Source organism: Hyposmocoma kahamanoa, unplaced genomic scaffold (assembly GCF_003589595.1).
Source record: "Hyposmocoma kahamanoa isolate Upper Pololo Valley unplaced genomic scaffold, ASM358959v1 100021, whole genome shotgun sequence".
In the NCBI taxonomy this organism is placed as follows: Eukaryota; Metazoa; Arthropoda; class Insecta; order Lepidoptera; family Cosmopterigidae; genus Hyposmocoma; species Hyposmocoma kahamanoa.
In genome coordinates, this window is record NW_020653200.1 from 17,795,953 (window position 1) to 17,809,482 (window position 13,530).

At 39.6% G+C, this 13,530-nt stretch overlaps 1 protein-coding gene across 3 annotated transcripts in view; it reads right to left on the minus strand.

Moving 5' to 3' along the window:
• Window positions 1-10,476, minus strand: part of LOC113239783 (frequenin-1) — a 169,831-nt gene extending 159,355 nt beyond the window's left edge. For all 3 annotated transcript variants that reach the window (XM_026476917.1, XM_026476934.1, XM_026476908.1), the window contains exon 1: window positions 10,197-10,476. The gene's annotated coding sequence lies outside the window, so the exon portion shown is untranslated. The remainder of the gene's footprint in view (window positions 1-10,196) is intronic.
• Window positions 10,477-13,530: the final 3,054 nt, after the last annotated feature.

Genomic DNA, 13,530 nt, shown 5'->3' on the forward strand with positions numbered 1-13,530 from the left:
TGCTTTTTTTTTTTTTTTTTTTTATACATGACAGGCAAATGACTCCACTCCACCTGATGTTAAGTGGAAAGTGGTATCCAAACGCGAAGGAACCTAGTGCAGCGATGAAATCCTCACTGCACTAGCCACCTCCACCCTGCCTGCCTACAATATGCCTCTTCACGCCTCGTTTGAAGGACCCCATATCATAAGAGGGAGGGAAGACATGTGCCGGAAGGGAGTTCCATTTGTCAACCGTGCGGCAGAGAAAGGAGCCACCGAACCTTTTAGTACGCGATGGAATTCGGCAGGTAGTGAAACGGTGACTACGAAGGCCAGCACGCGTGCTTCTGAGCAGGAACGGGGAAGGGGGGATGAGGTTGAACAGCTCTTCAGAGCACTCACCATGGCACATGCGGTAAAAGGCGCTAAGCGATGCAACATCTCTACGCAGTTGCAGAGGTTCAAGGCGTGATGAGACCTCTTCGTCGCCTATAATTCGAGTAGCACGACGCTGTAATTTATCCAAGGCATCGAGTAGGTACTTGGCGGAGCCGTCCCACAAGTGCGAACAATACTCAACGCAAGACCGGACCTGTGTTTTGTACAGCAGGCATAACTGGTCCGGCGTGAAAAAACGTCGCACCTTGTTCAGGACTCCGAGTTTGCGTGAGGCTGTTTTGATCACAGATTCGATGTAGCTCCTTGGATTCAAATCACAGCAGATTTCCATACCGAGCAAGGTAAAACTGCTCTGAGGTGAAAGTGCTGTGCTCATCAGAGAAGGCATGGGAAGGAACGGCGACAATTTTGTTGTTAACGCGCAAACCTGTGTTTTCTTGGCGTTGAACTCAACAAGATTACTAGATCCCCATGCAGAGATGAGGTCCAATATTCTATTGAGCTCAACGACAAGATCAGATCGCTCTCTGTCAGTATCGGCGCGCCCAGCTGCGGGGAATCCTTGATATCCCCCATGAACAGTGCTATCATCTGCATAACAATGAATATTCCCAAGTGGAAGCATATCATTGATATGCAGAAGGAAAAGCGTGGGAGATAGGACGGATCCCTGCGGTACGCCGGCGTTCACATTCACGAACCTCGAAATGCTGCCGTCAGAAACGACGCGAATTCTCCGCTCACGAAGGAAATCGGCAATCCAGCTGCATAACTGGGCTGGCAAACCGTACGCCGGGAGCTTGGAGAGAAGAGCTTTGTGCCAGACCCGATCGAACGCTTTGGCTATATCGAGGCTAACAGCCAACGACTCGCCACGTTTGTCTATAGCCTCACCCCAAATATGCGATAAGTACGCTAGAAGGTCACCCGTTGATCGTTTCGGACGAAACCCATACTGCCGATCATTAATTATGGAGTGATCTTCTAGGTATTGGGTCAGTTGTTTGTTAAGGATCCGCTCTAAAACCTTGCATATTATGGAAGTAATGGCTATGGGACGGTAATTATGCGGGTCTGATCGGTCGCCTTTTTTGGGAACTGGTTGCACATTAGCCTCTCTCCAAGAGTCCGGCACACGACCTGAAGAGAGCGACAGACGATACAGTCGCGTTAGCACGGGGGTCAACTCAGCTGCGCAGTTCCTAAGTACAATCGCTGGGATACCATCAGGACCACTAGCTTTCCGGACGTCGAGAGACTGCAGCTGCGTACGCACATCGCATTGTCTGATACGAATATCAGACATCGTGTAGCCACAGTGAGGTAGAGTTGGTGGCTGTGCGTTACAGTCGTCGAGACAGGAGTTAGCCGCAAACAGATATGCCAAGAGGTCGGCTTTATCTTGCGGCTTGTGGGCTAGATTGCCATCAGAATATCTCAGCGGGGGCAGCGAGGGCTGGCAGAAGTTCGACGCAACAGCTCTGGCCAGACGCCAGTAGCTACGACTACCAGTGGGATGCGTCAGGAGTTCTTGGCCAACTCGTGCGACGCGCTGAGCATCCGCTCTGATGTACGCTCTTTTGCAAGACCTGGTGGCATTATTGTAGGCTGTTTTAAGTGAGTTCGTATTGGTTGCTCAACTTCAAAAATTCATTTGTTTGTCTGGCCGTGTGAGAACTGGCATTATCGTGGTGCGAGTTGATACGGCGTTTACGGTAATTTTTACGGAGTTTGTCAATAACTTCTGACAAACAAATGGTCGTGTACCAATCACTATTCACGGTACAACAATTCTCCAAAGCGACAGTAGCCACGTGTCCACTTTTATTAAAAAAAGAAACAATCATCCGCTTAGAGGCACTTTGCACGCGCGCCACTTCGGTTGGTTTCGACTCATCTCGAAAGACCCATACGCTCGATAAAATCTCTATCTATAAATCCACCTGCTAATATGTCCCACACCAAATATGACGCCCCTTCGTTGAATCTGGTAAGCATGGCATTGCACCAAGTGACGCGATCCATTTTTTCAGCCTCAGTCAAATTGTGAGGGATCCACCGAGAGCACAGCTTTTTCACATCCAAACGTTTGTGTAGTATTGATTGTATTTGACTCATGCCTATGCCTAAAGATGCCCGAATCCCCATCCATAACCCGTAAGTGACCCACTATTTTCAATATGAAGGTAATGATACCTCCCACTTACATCTTATCAAATTTCTAACTATGCAAAATAATGTTTACTTCATTTTCAATATCACTCTGTACCGACAGTACCTATACGTACCAATACGCCGCTGTCCTACAGTCTACATACATATTTGCATTAAAAGTGTTTTCCTTGGTAAATCAAAACGTTCGCGTTGATACTTTCACAAAGTCTTCTTACCTCTTTTCCTCTACGAATTGTAACACAACAATGTATCTCAATATTATACGTTTTGTTTAGATAAAGACGTTAGCTTGACTGTATCTACACAAAATTTATAGTATCATCCAACAGGCAATAGCAAAAACCAACAAACTAGCTTCGGAATTGAAAAACATATCTCAAAACAACCAAAGGTTTTCAATGACTTGTTATACTCGGTAAACTTTCTATCACAAATTCGAAATATTTTTTGTAGCGTTGCACTGAATTTAGGTCTTTTATTACAGAGTGGTCTCTGATATACAAAAAATAAATAGTACATTTTCATATATTGATAACTAGCAAACTAATAAGAAACAAGCACGAAACTTTGTGACGATATACCTCTACAAAATATGAATTAAGTTTATACAAACCATCCTCACGTTTTATCGGACAAATATGATTAAGTTTCGACAAGATTTGAGACTGCAGTTTCAACTAAGTAAATTTTCATATTGGCATAAACAAAGTCAATGTCTACGCTTTACCAATTTCTTAACTATTTTGAAGTACAACCGATCAAACGCTCAGTAAAATCCTTTAAACTTAGCCAGGTTATGGATGAGTATTATAATACTCTATTATAATAAATATTGCCTGATTGGTTATGAGTTCTCATGGCGCAGTCTTGTGGTGCTTTACTTCCTACCCAACAACTACAGGTTTCGGTTGGGGAAAACAATGCGAGTAGTCACGTCGATTTCTGAGATGTCCAAATGCAAAAAACGGATTGCGGCGTAAGATCTGCCTACATCTTACAAACTGTCCTTTACTAATATTATATGTATATGTATATACTAATATAATATTATAGCTTTGGAAACCAACTAGGTTCAACAGTCACAACATAAAAATAACATTAACTTTGAAAATCTTGGACTTGAAAATAATGCAATAAAACGATATTGGATGATAAAACGCAGATTCGCGTCAACACAAAAGCATACAAATAAATATTTCATGAAGAGACCTAAACCAACAATATACTATATAGGCAGCTGGTAAATGAGGGAGAAACGACGCGTCGCGAGCCCAATTCTTCCGGGTGAGTAAGCTTCAAGTGGTATAAAGAGGTGCCTCGATTTTACTACTCTCTTCAGATTCAGTAAATTTTAGCCCTCTGTCATAAATGTGTATTTCTAGTGCTAATTCTTAAGCTAAGGTCCATCTATACCATAACTTACGTACTCGACGCATGTACCCATGATTTATGGGCCACAGAGGAGGCATACCAAACTTCCTACAGTAAATATTCATTAAGCTTAAACTTTTCCAACGAATTATCCACACTCACGTGCTACACACCTTAGATAATCTTTGTTAAAGTTATACGTTTCCTATATTTACAAGAACTTAATATCCTACAATACACTCAAAAAAGATCTTATTAGTAAAGCGAATTCAATCCAGTGCCGTCCAGGTTATTTTGTTAAAAGACTGATGAAAGGAAATCCATCCAACAACTCTATTGCTCAATCTGAAATTTATCAATAAAATTAAGTAATACATACATTTTATAGATTGTATAAAAAATGAAAGCATTTTCAGTAGGCTCCACGCTGTACACTTAAAAATAATAAAACAGCATCGAATAAGTATGAATATTCCACAAATCCCCACTGGTGGGATCCTTAGAATTCTCACCACAAATCCCCATTGACGTAGGGGTAAATGTAGTACTTGCTACGCAGTGGGAATTCTTGGAACAAAAATTATTACGAATATTTTAGATTCCAGTTTCGTTATCATGTTGACCATATTTGGATTGATTTTCAACGCATTGTTCCGTTAATGTTACGACACATAACTGGTGTTTAAATAAAATTAATAGTGGACATGAAAAAATAGAGTTTCCAATTTCATTTAAAATGTTGCAATATTCTTGAAAAAAAAATCAATTTATTCGGGTAAGAGAGATAAATAAAGGTCAACCCGGTTCTACTATAAGGATATTTCAAAATATCTGGTAGTCAGTTTATCCTAATAGACAAGATGAATAAGAAAAAACATATTGGTATAATTCGAAAATGAATTTAATATCATTTTAATGCAACAAGGAAAACTTGTTTCTAGACGTTATTAAGCGAACAGAGCTAACATTAATTCACGTTTAATAATTGTGTCTTGCAGTTTTGTTATCTTCAGGAGTATTTAATTTTGATTCACGTGACCATTGTGTGACTTTCCTTAAAATAGCAGTATGTACTGCCTCTGTGGCCGAATGGTCACCATGTCGGACTGCCACGCAGAGGTCCCAGGTTCGATTCCCAGGCCGGGAGAAATATTTGTATGGCCTACATTATTTCTCTCGTGAGTTGAGTGTAATTTGTGGTTGTCTATGTGTGTGTTCATGGCATCCGTGACACAGGGTTTCCCTAGTGCGGAGCCATGTTGAGTGTGTGCGTTATTATTATTAATTATTATTATTATTATTATTTACTTTAGTGTTCTCAGCTTCTAAGCTGGTTTGAACTACATTTACGGACCTACGTCAAGTAAATGCAGTATGGCATGTATCTACGAGTACGTGGTGGGTTATTTATTATTCATTATTAGTGATTATTATTATCAAGATATTTTTTTGCACATGTGGGTGTGTAATAAGATCCTACTTCGTCCTCTTCCATCTGCATGAACTTTCTGACGATGCGGCATGTATTTAAAATCACAACTTTTTGCAAGGTTATGTAGAGGGTTTCTTTACACCTTAATAATTTAAGGCTATGGAGAAGATGATTAGGAGTAATGCTTGCTGTGGAAATAACGATTGGGATAACAATTGTATGAGTGCGTATTTGAGAGCCAGTTTCTGGTGAATGACATTTGCTACTTGGTTGTGTCTATGATGTAGTCTGTTTGTGCAAGGGCTGCGCATGCTGCGTGCTGAATAATTTTTGGTTGAATATGACTCTTGCGACATTTATCGTTTGTTGCTGGTGATTCTTTTATTATATATTTTCTATAATTTTTAGTGTTAATTATCTGATCTTGTATTGCAATTATGAATCCTTCAGTTTCTGGGAACAAATTACCTATTCTAAGTCACTTATTCGATGCTAATGTGTTAACGTGTGATTGTTCGAAATCATGGGGATATCGGCCGTGCAACACTTTTTTCTTCCAGTCTTCGATCTTCTGTTTTTGCGGGTCATCACTATCAACGTGTTGTGTATCTGTTTGTTCACTTAAGTTAAGTGGAGTGTAATTGTGATCATTTAGAACTATGGCATTATGTATGTTACTAGTGGATGATTTCAGTCCGGTGCGATGCACGCTCAGATTCGGACGTGCTCACACAGTAAGAATTATATTAATTCGCGATCCGCGCGGTAATGACCGCTGCGCGTAATTGACTATGGGTTCCCAACAACTCATAGCCAATGAACTGCTGGCGTTCATACAACACGCCATCGACACTATGGACGAGGTCAGCATCATGCAGAGCTGCAAATCAAACTTTAAAGAAGATGAGATTTGCAGTGGCAAGGCGCTGCTTTTCCGTGTGCTTGGCAAGGCTGAGCAGATGCCATCTCGCCGGAGGGATGGAGGAACGAAGAGTATCCAGGACATTATAACGATGTTAAAGGAAACCGACCCAGACGACGTGCCTGCTTTCGTGGCAAAGGAGCTGCACAAGCTGCCCCCTGTCACGTTCGACCATGTCGATCTCACTAGGCTGCTTAAGGACATCACATCCCTGAAAGCAAGTCTGGCCGAAGTTCAATGTAAATTGGAGGCTTCGGATAACACCATCTGTGAGTTACGTGCCCAAGTTGTATTACTGAGTAGTGCAACTTCGGTAAGTAGGTCACCCGAGGCCTGTAACGTGAATACTCGTCGCGGGGCACATAATGCATCTATCGGCAGTTTTGAGTCGGCCCATATGGATGCGTCACCGACCGCTGTCGCTGAGCGCGATTCCCCGCGCCCCAACCCTCGATTGTCCGCTCCGGCGGAGACGTCACGCGTAAACACGTTGACCCCTCCACGTGATTACGCCGCTGTCGCAGCTGTTAACCGACCCGTTGCTCCACAACCACAAGCCAGGCAGCTATCAACGAAGGGGATGAAAAAACCTCGTGTACCTGTCTCTGAAGTTGCAAAACCACAGAGGCAGACGGACCGGTGCGACGATGACGGCTTCACAAAGGTGGAGAAGAAGAAGAGGAAGCCCACCAGCCGTAACCTGTGCGGCACTGCACCGACAGGGTCCAACTTTTTGCTGCGTCCGGCAATCCCGACAACGCTGCTGTACCTGTCACGCCTGCATTACTCCACGAAGTCTGAGGAGATAGTGGAGTACATCAGGTTGAAATCCAAATACACCCTGAGGGTCGAGCGGTTGGAGTCCCGCCACTACGTGAACTTTAATTCGTTTGTGGTGAGAGTGCCGACCGAACATCTGTCGACCTTCATGAAGGAGGAGTTCTGGCCGAAGGGTGTCCTATACCGGCGATTCCGTGGCCGGTTGCCTGACACCAGATGGCGCCACACGTCGCCGACAACCTAAATACGTGTTAAATTAGTAGTTATTTTATATTGTTATGTATGTTAGTCTGTAAGGTATGTATCTATGGGTCTCAGTAACCTGAATATAAATAAAGAAATAAAAAAAAATATTTTGTGTGAAAGTATGTTTTAAATCGACTGACCTGATGTCTATCAGGCCTCTCCCTCCATTTTGTCTTTATTATTGTTATTGTTACTGTTTTTGTTATTATTATATTATTATTATTATATCTATTTTAGACTCGCCTTTCCCAAGGCCTAAAAGATTAAATTGGAATAATTTTGGAGTTACTGTTACTATTACTGTTACAGTTTCTGTTACTGTTACAGTTTCTGTTACTGTTACTGTTACCGTTACCTTTACCGTTACCTTTACCGTTACCGTTACTGTTACTATTATTATTATTATTATTTCCGCGAGCTACTAGAGAAGCAATCAATACAACTAAGTGATTAGTAAACGGCATTTAGAAATTATATTGAAATTTACATTGAGAAATTAAGGGAGTAAAGTGTGGTAACTAAACAGATAAGCACGATTATCTTTATAAAATTGGGGATGCTCTTAAGGATGTACAATGTAAATGGTGCCTGATATTTTGAATATGGCAATAACCTAAGCAAATCATACTTACCATAATGAAGGTAAAATTTGATTAAACTCTTTTATTGTTTTATCTTATAATTAAGTCATCTACGAATAAAATCAACTTATGAATGTGTTGTCTTATAAGAAATAGTAGCACGTAGATAGAAATGGAATTTTAAATTAGGTAAAAAGATTCGTTTCCGTGGAGAAAGAAATGCAAGTCAACAGAAGCTAGAAGAACTTTCGACCTAATTCTAATGAATCCATCAAAGATTTGAGATTACGAGACTCACGTTGTTCCCCGAGTTCGGGGGAAAAACAATATTGGTACAAATTGAGGCGAGAAGGGGTTGATGCAGGCATCCTAAGACGAAAGGTTAAAATTGGTTCGTGACCTGGGCCGCTGCGGGGAACATCTGAATGCGGAATTAAAATTCTTTGCGTATTACCAATAAACCACGGAACAGTAAGAATATTTACACGTTTTGCAAACTTTTTTAATCACGTAACACTGTATCGAATGTTTATTGAACAAAAAATTATTTAATAATATTCTGAAATACTTTTGGATATAGAATGATAAACATTTACAATTCATATTTATAAAAAATAGTGCATTGTTTATAGTAAGTACCGTACTGCCGGATAAGGAACGGCGTTCGAAACGCTTTTCCGGAAAGCTTTTACGTATTTAGGAAAATGAAAAGCATTTCCGATATTTATATTTAGAATACACATCTGTTACACTCTCAAAAGTTTCAATCGATTGGTTCCTTATTCATTAAGCACATCGGGATGCTTCAGTTTTGCCCAAGCCCAATTCTAATTAGGCTACAAAGAACCAGCCGCCAAAAAAGCCGTGCGTTTGAGGAAACATCTATTAAACATACATTGTTTGCACGTGACGTCACCACTCACTAAAATTGTTAAACATACAACACGAACGCGATTATTACACATGTGATAAATAATTACTTTAAATAAGATTTCTCTGAAATTTTGCTGCTATGAAATCAAACAGGATTGCGACGCGGGAAGATTGCTAACATTCCTACATACACTCTCGGAACAATGCCAACTGACTTTTCAAACAGATATAAGGCGCAACGTATAGATGAGGCCGCTGTAAAACATTAATCATGAACTCCGACCTTCATGCTATCGCTGAAGCCGTGCAATAATGACAGCTACTTCATTCTATCTCTAAGAATTACGGCGATGTGCTACGGAATTTGTACACATTGAAATCGAATTAAGTGAAATGTTTTTAGGCTGTATTATTTTTATTCACAACTTAAAAATACTCACTTAATTCGTTTTACTCAGCGTCCCAAAGATTTTAGGCTTAAAAATCCGGTGTTAGGTTCGAACAACATTAATGTCAATGATGTACATAGCTTCAGCAGTGTTATTCGCAATGGAAATTGAATACAATTATGTACTAAAGAATATATTCAATTTCTTATACTATACATAAGAAATATATTTTATTTTAAGGTACAGGGAAAAGGTAACAACTACACATTGTCATGTTAGCGTGTTTGCCAGCAATAACGTTTCCAAGAGGCGGTAAAGTGTTTTACGCGATTTTTACAAAACCCGCCTAACTAAGAATACAATGAGTAACGTATTTAAGAGCATTAAAGTTTAAGCTCATATTTTGGTTAATATGGTTAGTTTACCTTTATTTATATACTACTTACATATTGCTTTTTACATTTAATTAGATTCTAAGCGTGACGTAACGTTGACGTTAAATACGAAATAAAATATTGTGAATATATTAAAATGGTAAAATAAACGGTTAAAATCTAATTGTTATACCTATTAATATAAAATTAATGTTTTAAGAGGAGAAAGAGAAAAAAATATTTCTATACAAAGTTTGAAACCGCTCTAAGAAAATTATATAAAAAGTATGTCAAAAACGTTGGAAATTGCCAAAAGTTGTAGAATAAATGAAAGTAAGTTTTTTTGTTGACCTGCTTACGTCATTTGACTCTTTTGATACACCCTGTAATTGGGCAAAGTGAAAAATAACCATTCCGCAAAACACGAAAGCGTGTTATTGCCATACCGCGGTAATCAATCACCCGAGAAAAAGTTTTAAACTGGCGTTATTTTGCGTATACGAAACACAGTAAGTTGTTGAAACATTTATTGAGACGGCGCACAGCTAGAATCGCACAAAGACAATGGAATGAAACATAGATGACAGCAACCGAAGCGGCGAGAAAATGTTATATAATGAGTTTGCAGGGCGAGTGACAACAAAAACGAGAATATTGTAAACAATGGCTTACCGCCTTCCCTGGAAGTAAGAAGCTAAGAGTCAGCGGCAAAGTTTGGGAGGTCGCAAGAGTGCCGAAAAGTGTTCCCAACAAAAGTAAGCGCGGCTAGAAAGAGGTTCGAGATAGAAAACGCGCGGTGTCGAACTAACTCGCAGCACGCAATAGGGAATGCGACGAAGACGCGAGTTCGAGATAACGCGTCTTTGGGCGTCGGGCACCGACACAGGTCCGCGCGCGAGGGCGGCTCGAGTAGGAATCGGCTTCGCCCTCCGCCACCACGTTATGTAACGCGCGCGGAGTAGCGCAGCGCGCGGCCCGGGCCCCTCACCCCGCTTTCAGGGAAAAGATGAATGAGTAAAGTTTGCTAGCGAACCGTTAGCCATGGATCGTGCTTGGATTCGGATCGGCCCGCGGTTACATAAAGCTCTTTTGCACATGCGCGGTGTGCCTTCATCGCCGCATTGTAGGATTCGTAGGCGACGCGTTGCCTCCACAACGCCTGCGCCGATGCGATGCTATGACGATAACAATTCTGGAACCTGATGTATTGCAAGGCATCAGGAAACCCAGATAATTTAATCTGAGCTTAACAACATACACTGTCCCCTAATACAAAAGCAAATGTACGCTTCTAAAATGAAGCTACATTACCACGTGTTTAGTATGGTGTACATACAGTCAGCGTTAAAATGATCTCAAAGTAACCAAAAATATTTTTACACATTTTAAATGGTAAACATCGCGAACTAGTACGATCACAGTGCACGAAATTTCTGCTCATTTCACGAAAGTCAACATCATTTGGATGAATTTTAGTACACTTTTCAATTGCAGGTTATATCTATACGTATTTTCACCGTTACGTTTCAGCAATTTGTTCACGTATTGTGTAAATAAAACATAGACAAATCGAGAAAGATGTAATAAATGTTGCAAATCAAAAGTGATGCTTTTCGAAGTCTCCTCTCTCAATCATTGAATTTCAAAACTCTTCGTCTGTCTTCTTATTTTACACCTGTAGCACAAACACCTTGCAACATAACTTAAGCAAACATTAAACATTTAATTAAGCTTGTTCCCGAATACAGCCAATATAGTTGTACCAACAGTATAACGTCGTCTGTCTAGTGCGATAAAAGGTCAATAAGTAGCCCTTGACCGTCAAGCGACACCGACTGCAGGTACACTGTATTGACAAAATTAACATATTAATGTATAATAAATAATGTTGAAATATGCAACAAAATAAGGTAGTTTTAACGGTAGAAATTCATTACAATATTAACACTGGATTTACGTCTGTTCTGTAATATACATATCTTTGTGTTGACACAAAATCGGCCCTGTAATGTCATTTTACCGTAAAATAATATTATTTTTATTATATTGTACTGTATTTATTTATTTATTTGAACAATATATTAAAAAATCATTAAAATATAATGAAAATATTCATGTAACCTATTTTAAACTTATACAGGCAGCTAAAACATCGTTGCGATTTTTGTAAATAATCTGATATTTTGTTCTTAGTCAAAATAATATAAATTAATGATTACCTCAGTTATTTGTACAGTGTCATTGTTGTAGTTAAAAACATTCTTCTAATTTAATAATTGGATTCCCAGATTTCCCGAGTTTGAATTGCGATAATTTGTGGTTTTTCTTATCAATTCTCACCGAGATGAATATTTGTATTAGTGGTGGTATCTAGTTACTCTAAGGGGAGTGTTAAAGTGAGAGTATATTTGTCCTTGGTAGCTCTTGACCCAAAGCTCGAAACCTACAACTTATTCTTTGCGATTTTTTTTATAAAACATTCTTAATATTTCATTTTCTGTTGGAAATCTCAGACTATTATACCGCTCTTAAAACTAAACCCAGGTAGTTCTAGTTCTTACAAACCCATTGTCTTGATATCTACTAGGTATATGTCAATGGTATCTATAGCTTTGTATTTCTCCTCCAAAGCCTTCTCAAAAACTACTCAATATCTTAATTCTGTCTTACATTACCTCAATTCTACCTTGCTATCGGACTACAGCCTCTCTTTGTCGGCTGAAAAAAGTAATGCTGTTATGTTCAAGACCTACATATCCACTTCAACCATTACCTAACATGGTTAGCGATCACGTTAAATTTTTAGGCGTAATTCTGGATTCTAAGCTCTGGTATTCATCATATTTTAAACTATGTGTGTCAAAAGATGGAAACTAATAATATATTAACATTATCCGTGCTTTGTCAGGCAACATAAAAATTCTCAGTGATGTTTGCTTTTTTCCATCCTCTAAGGATGTTTGCCATAGAAACCGGTTAAGTTTTCCTTAAACTCTTGACATTGGCAGAAATCTTTGATTATAAATCTTCTTGTTCAAGCTCTAGTGTTGTCTGTGATTGATTATGCTGACGTGTGTTACAGTAACATCTCTCAAGTCTCTTTGAACAGATTAGGTCGTCTTCTTAACAACTGCATTAGGTTTATTTTTGGTCAGCGGAAGTATGACCACATCTCTGCTTTTCGTCGTCAAGTAAACTGGCTTCCCATCCGCGAACCCAGGTCCTTAAGAATTTTAACCACTCTTTTCTTCATCTTGTTCGACTCAGCTGCACCTGATTAGCTTAAATGTTCATTTCAATTTCAAACCGCTCGGCCGGGATGCGGATTTCGATCTTCCCGTAGCCTTAAGCTCTCTATTCCTTCTCACAGCACTGATTTTTTCTGTAAATCTTTTACCCTTAATGCCATCCGTCTTTGGAACGCGCTCCCGCTCCATGTAAGACAAGCTCAGACCAAACTATCTTTCAAGCGCATGTTGCGCGACCATCTGCTTGACAACTGTCAAAATCAAGACAAGAATTTTTTTTCTGTTTGGCCTAATGGTTGACTGGTAGAGAATGCCTTATGGCATTAAGTCCGCCATTTGTACTTCAGTGTTTTGTAAAATAAAGTTTAAATAAATAAATATATTGATAGAGCTATGTAACACTTTACAAAGGAAAAAGCAACTTATTTATTTGCTAATTTCCCTGAACTATCTATTACAATAGCCTACATATTAGGGGTTAAAGCATTGACTTACAATTATATGGACGTCGGGTCCGCGCTAAAAAGTGTCCGCACTTGTAAAGCGCTAAAATCGTATACAGAGCGCGACACTCCGCTTTAGTCTTCATTTGTTCTACGGACAGCGCGATACTGCGATGACATAACAATTTAAATTTCGAATAGGTTGACTTGGGACTTTTTTTTCGTGGTTTTTGTATTAGACCCGTCGTCCATTTATTTGTAAGTCAATGGGTTAAAGTATGAAATTGCCGTTTTATTGCAATAGGTTCTTTGAAT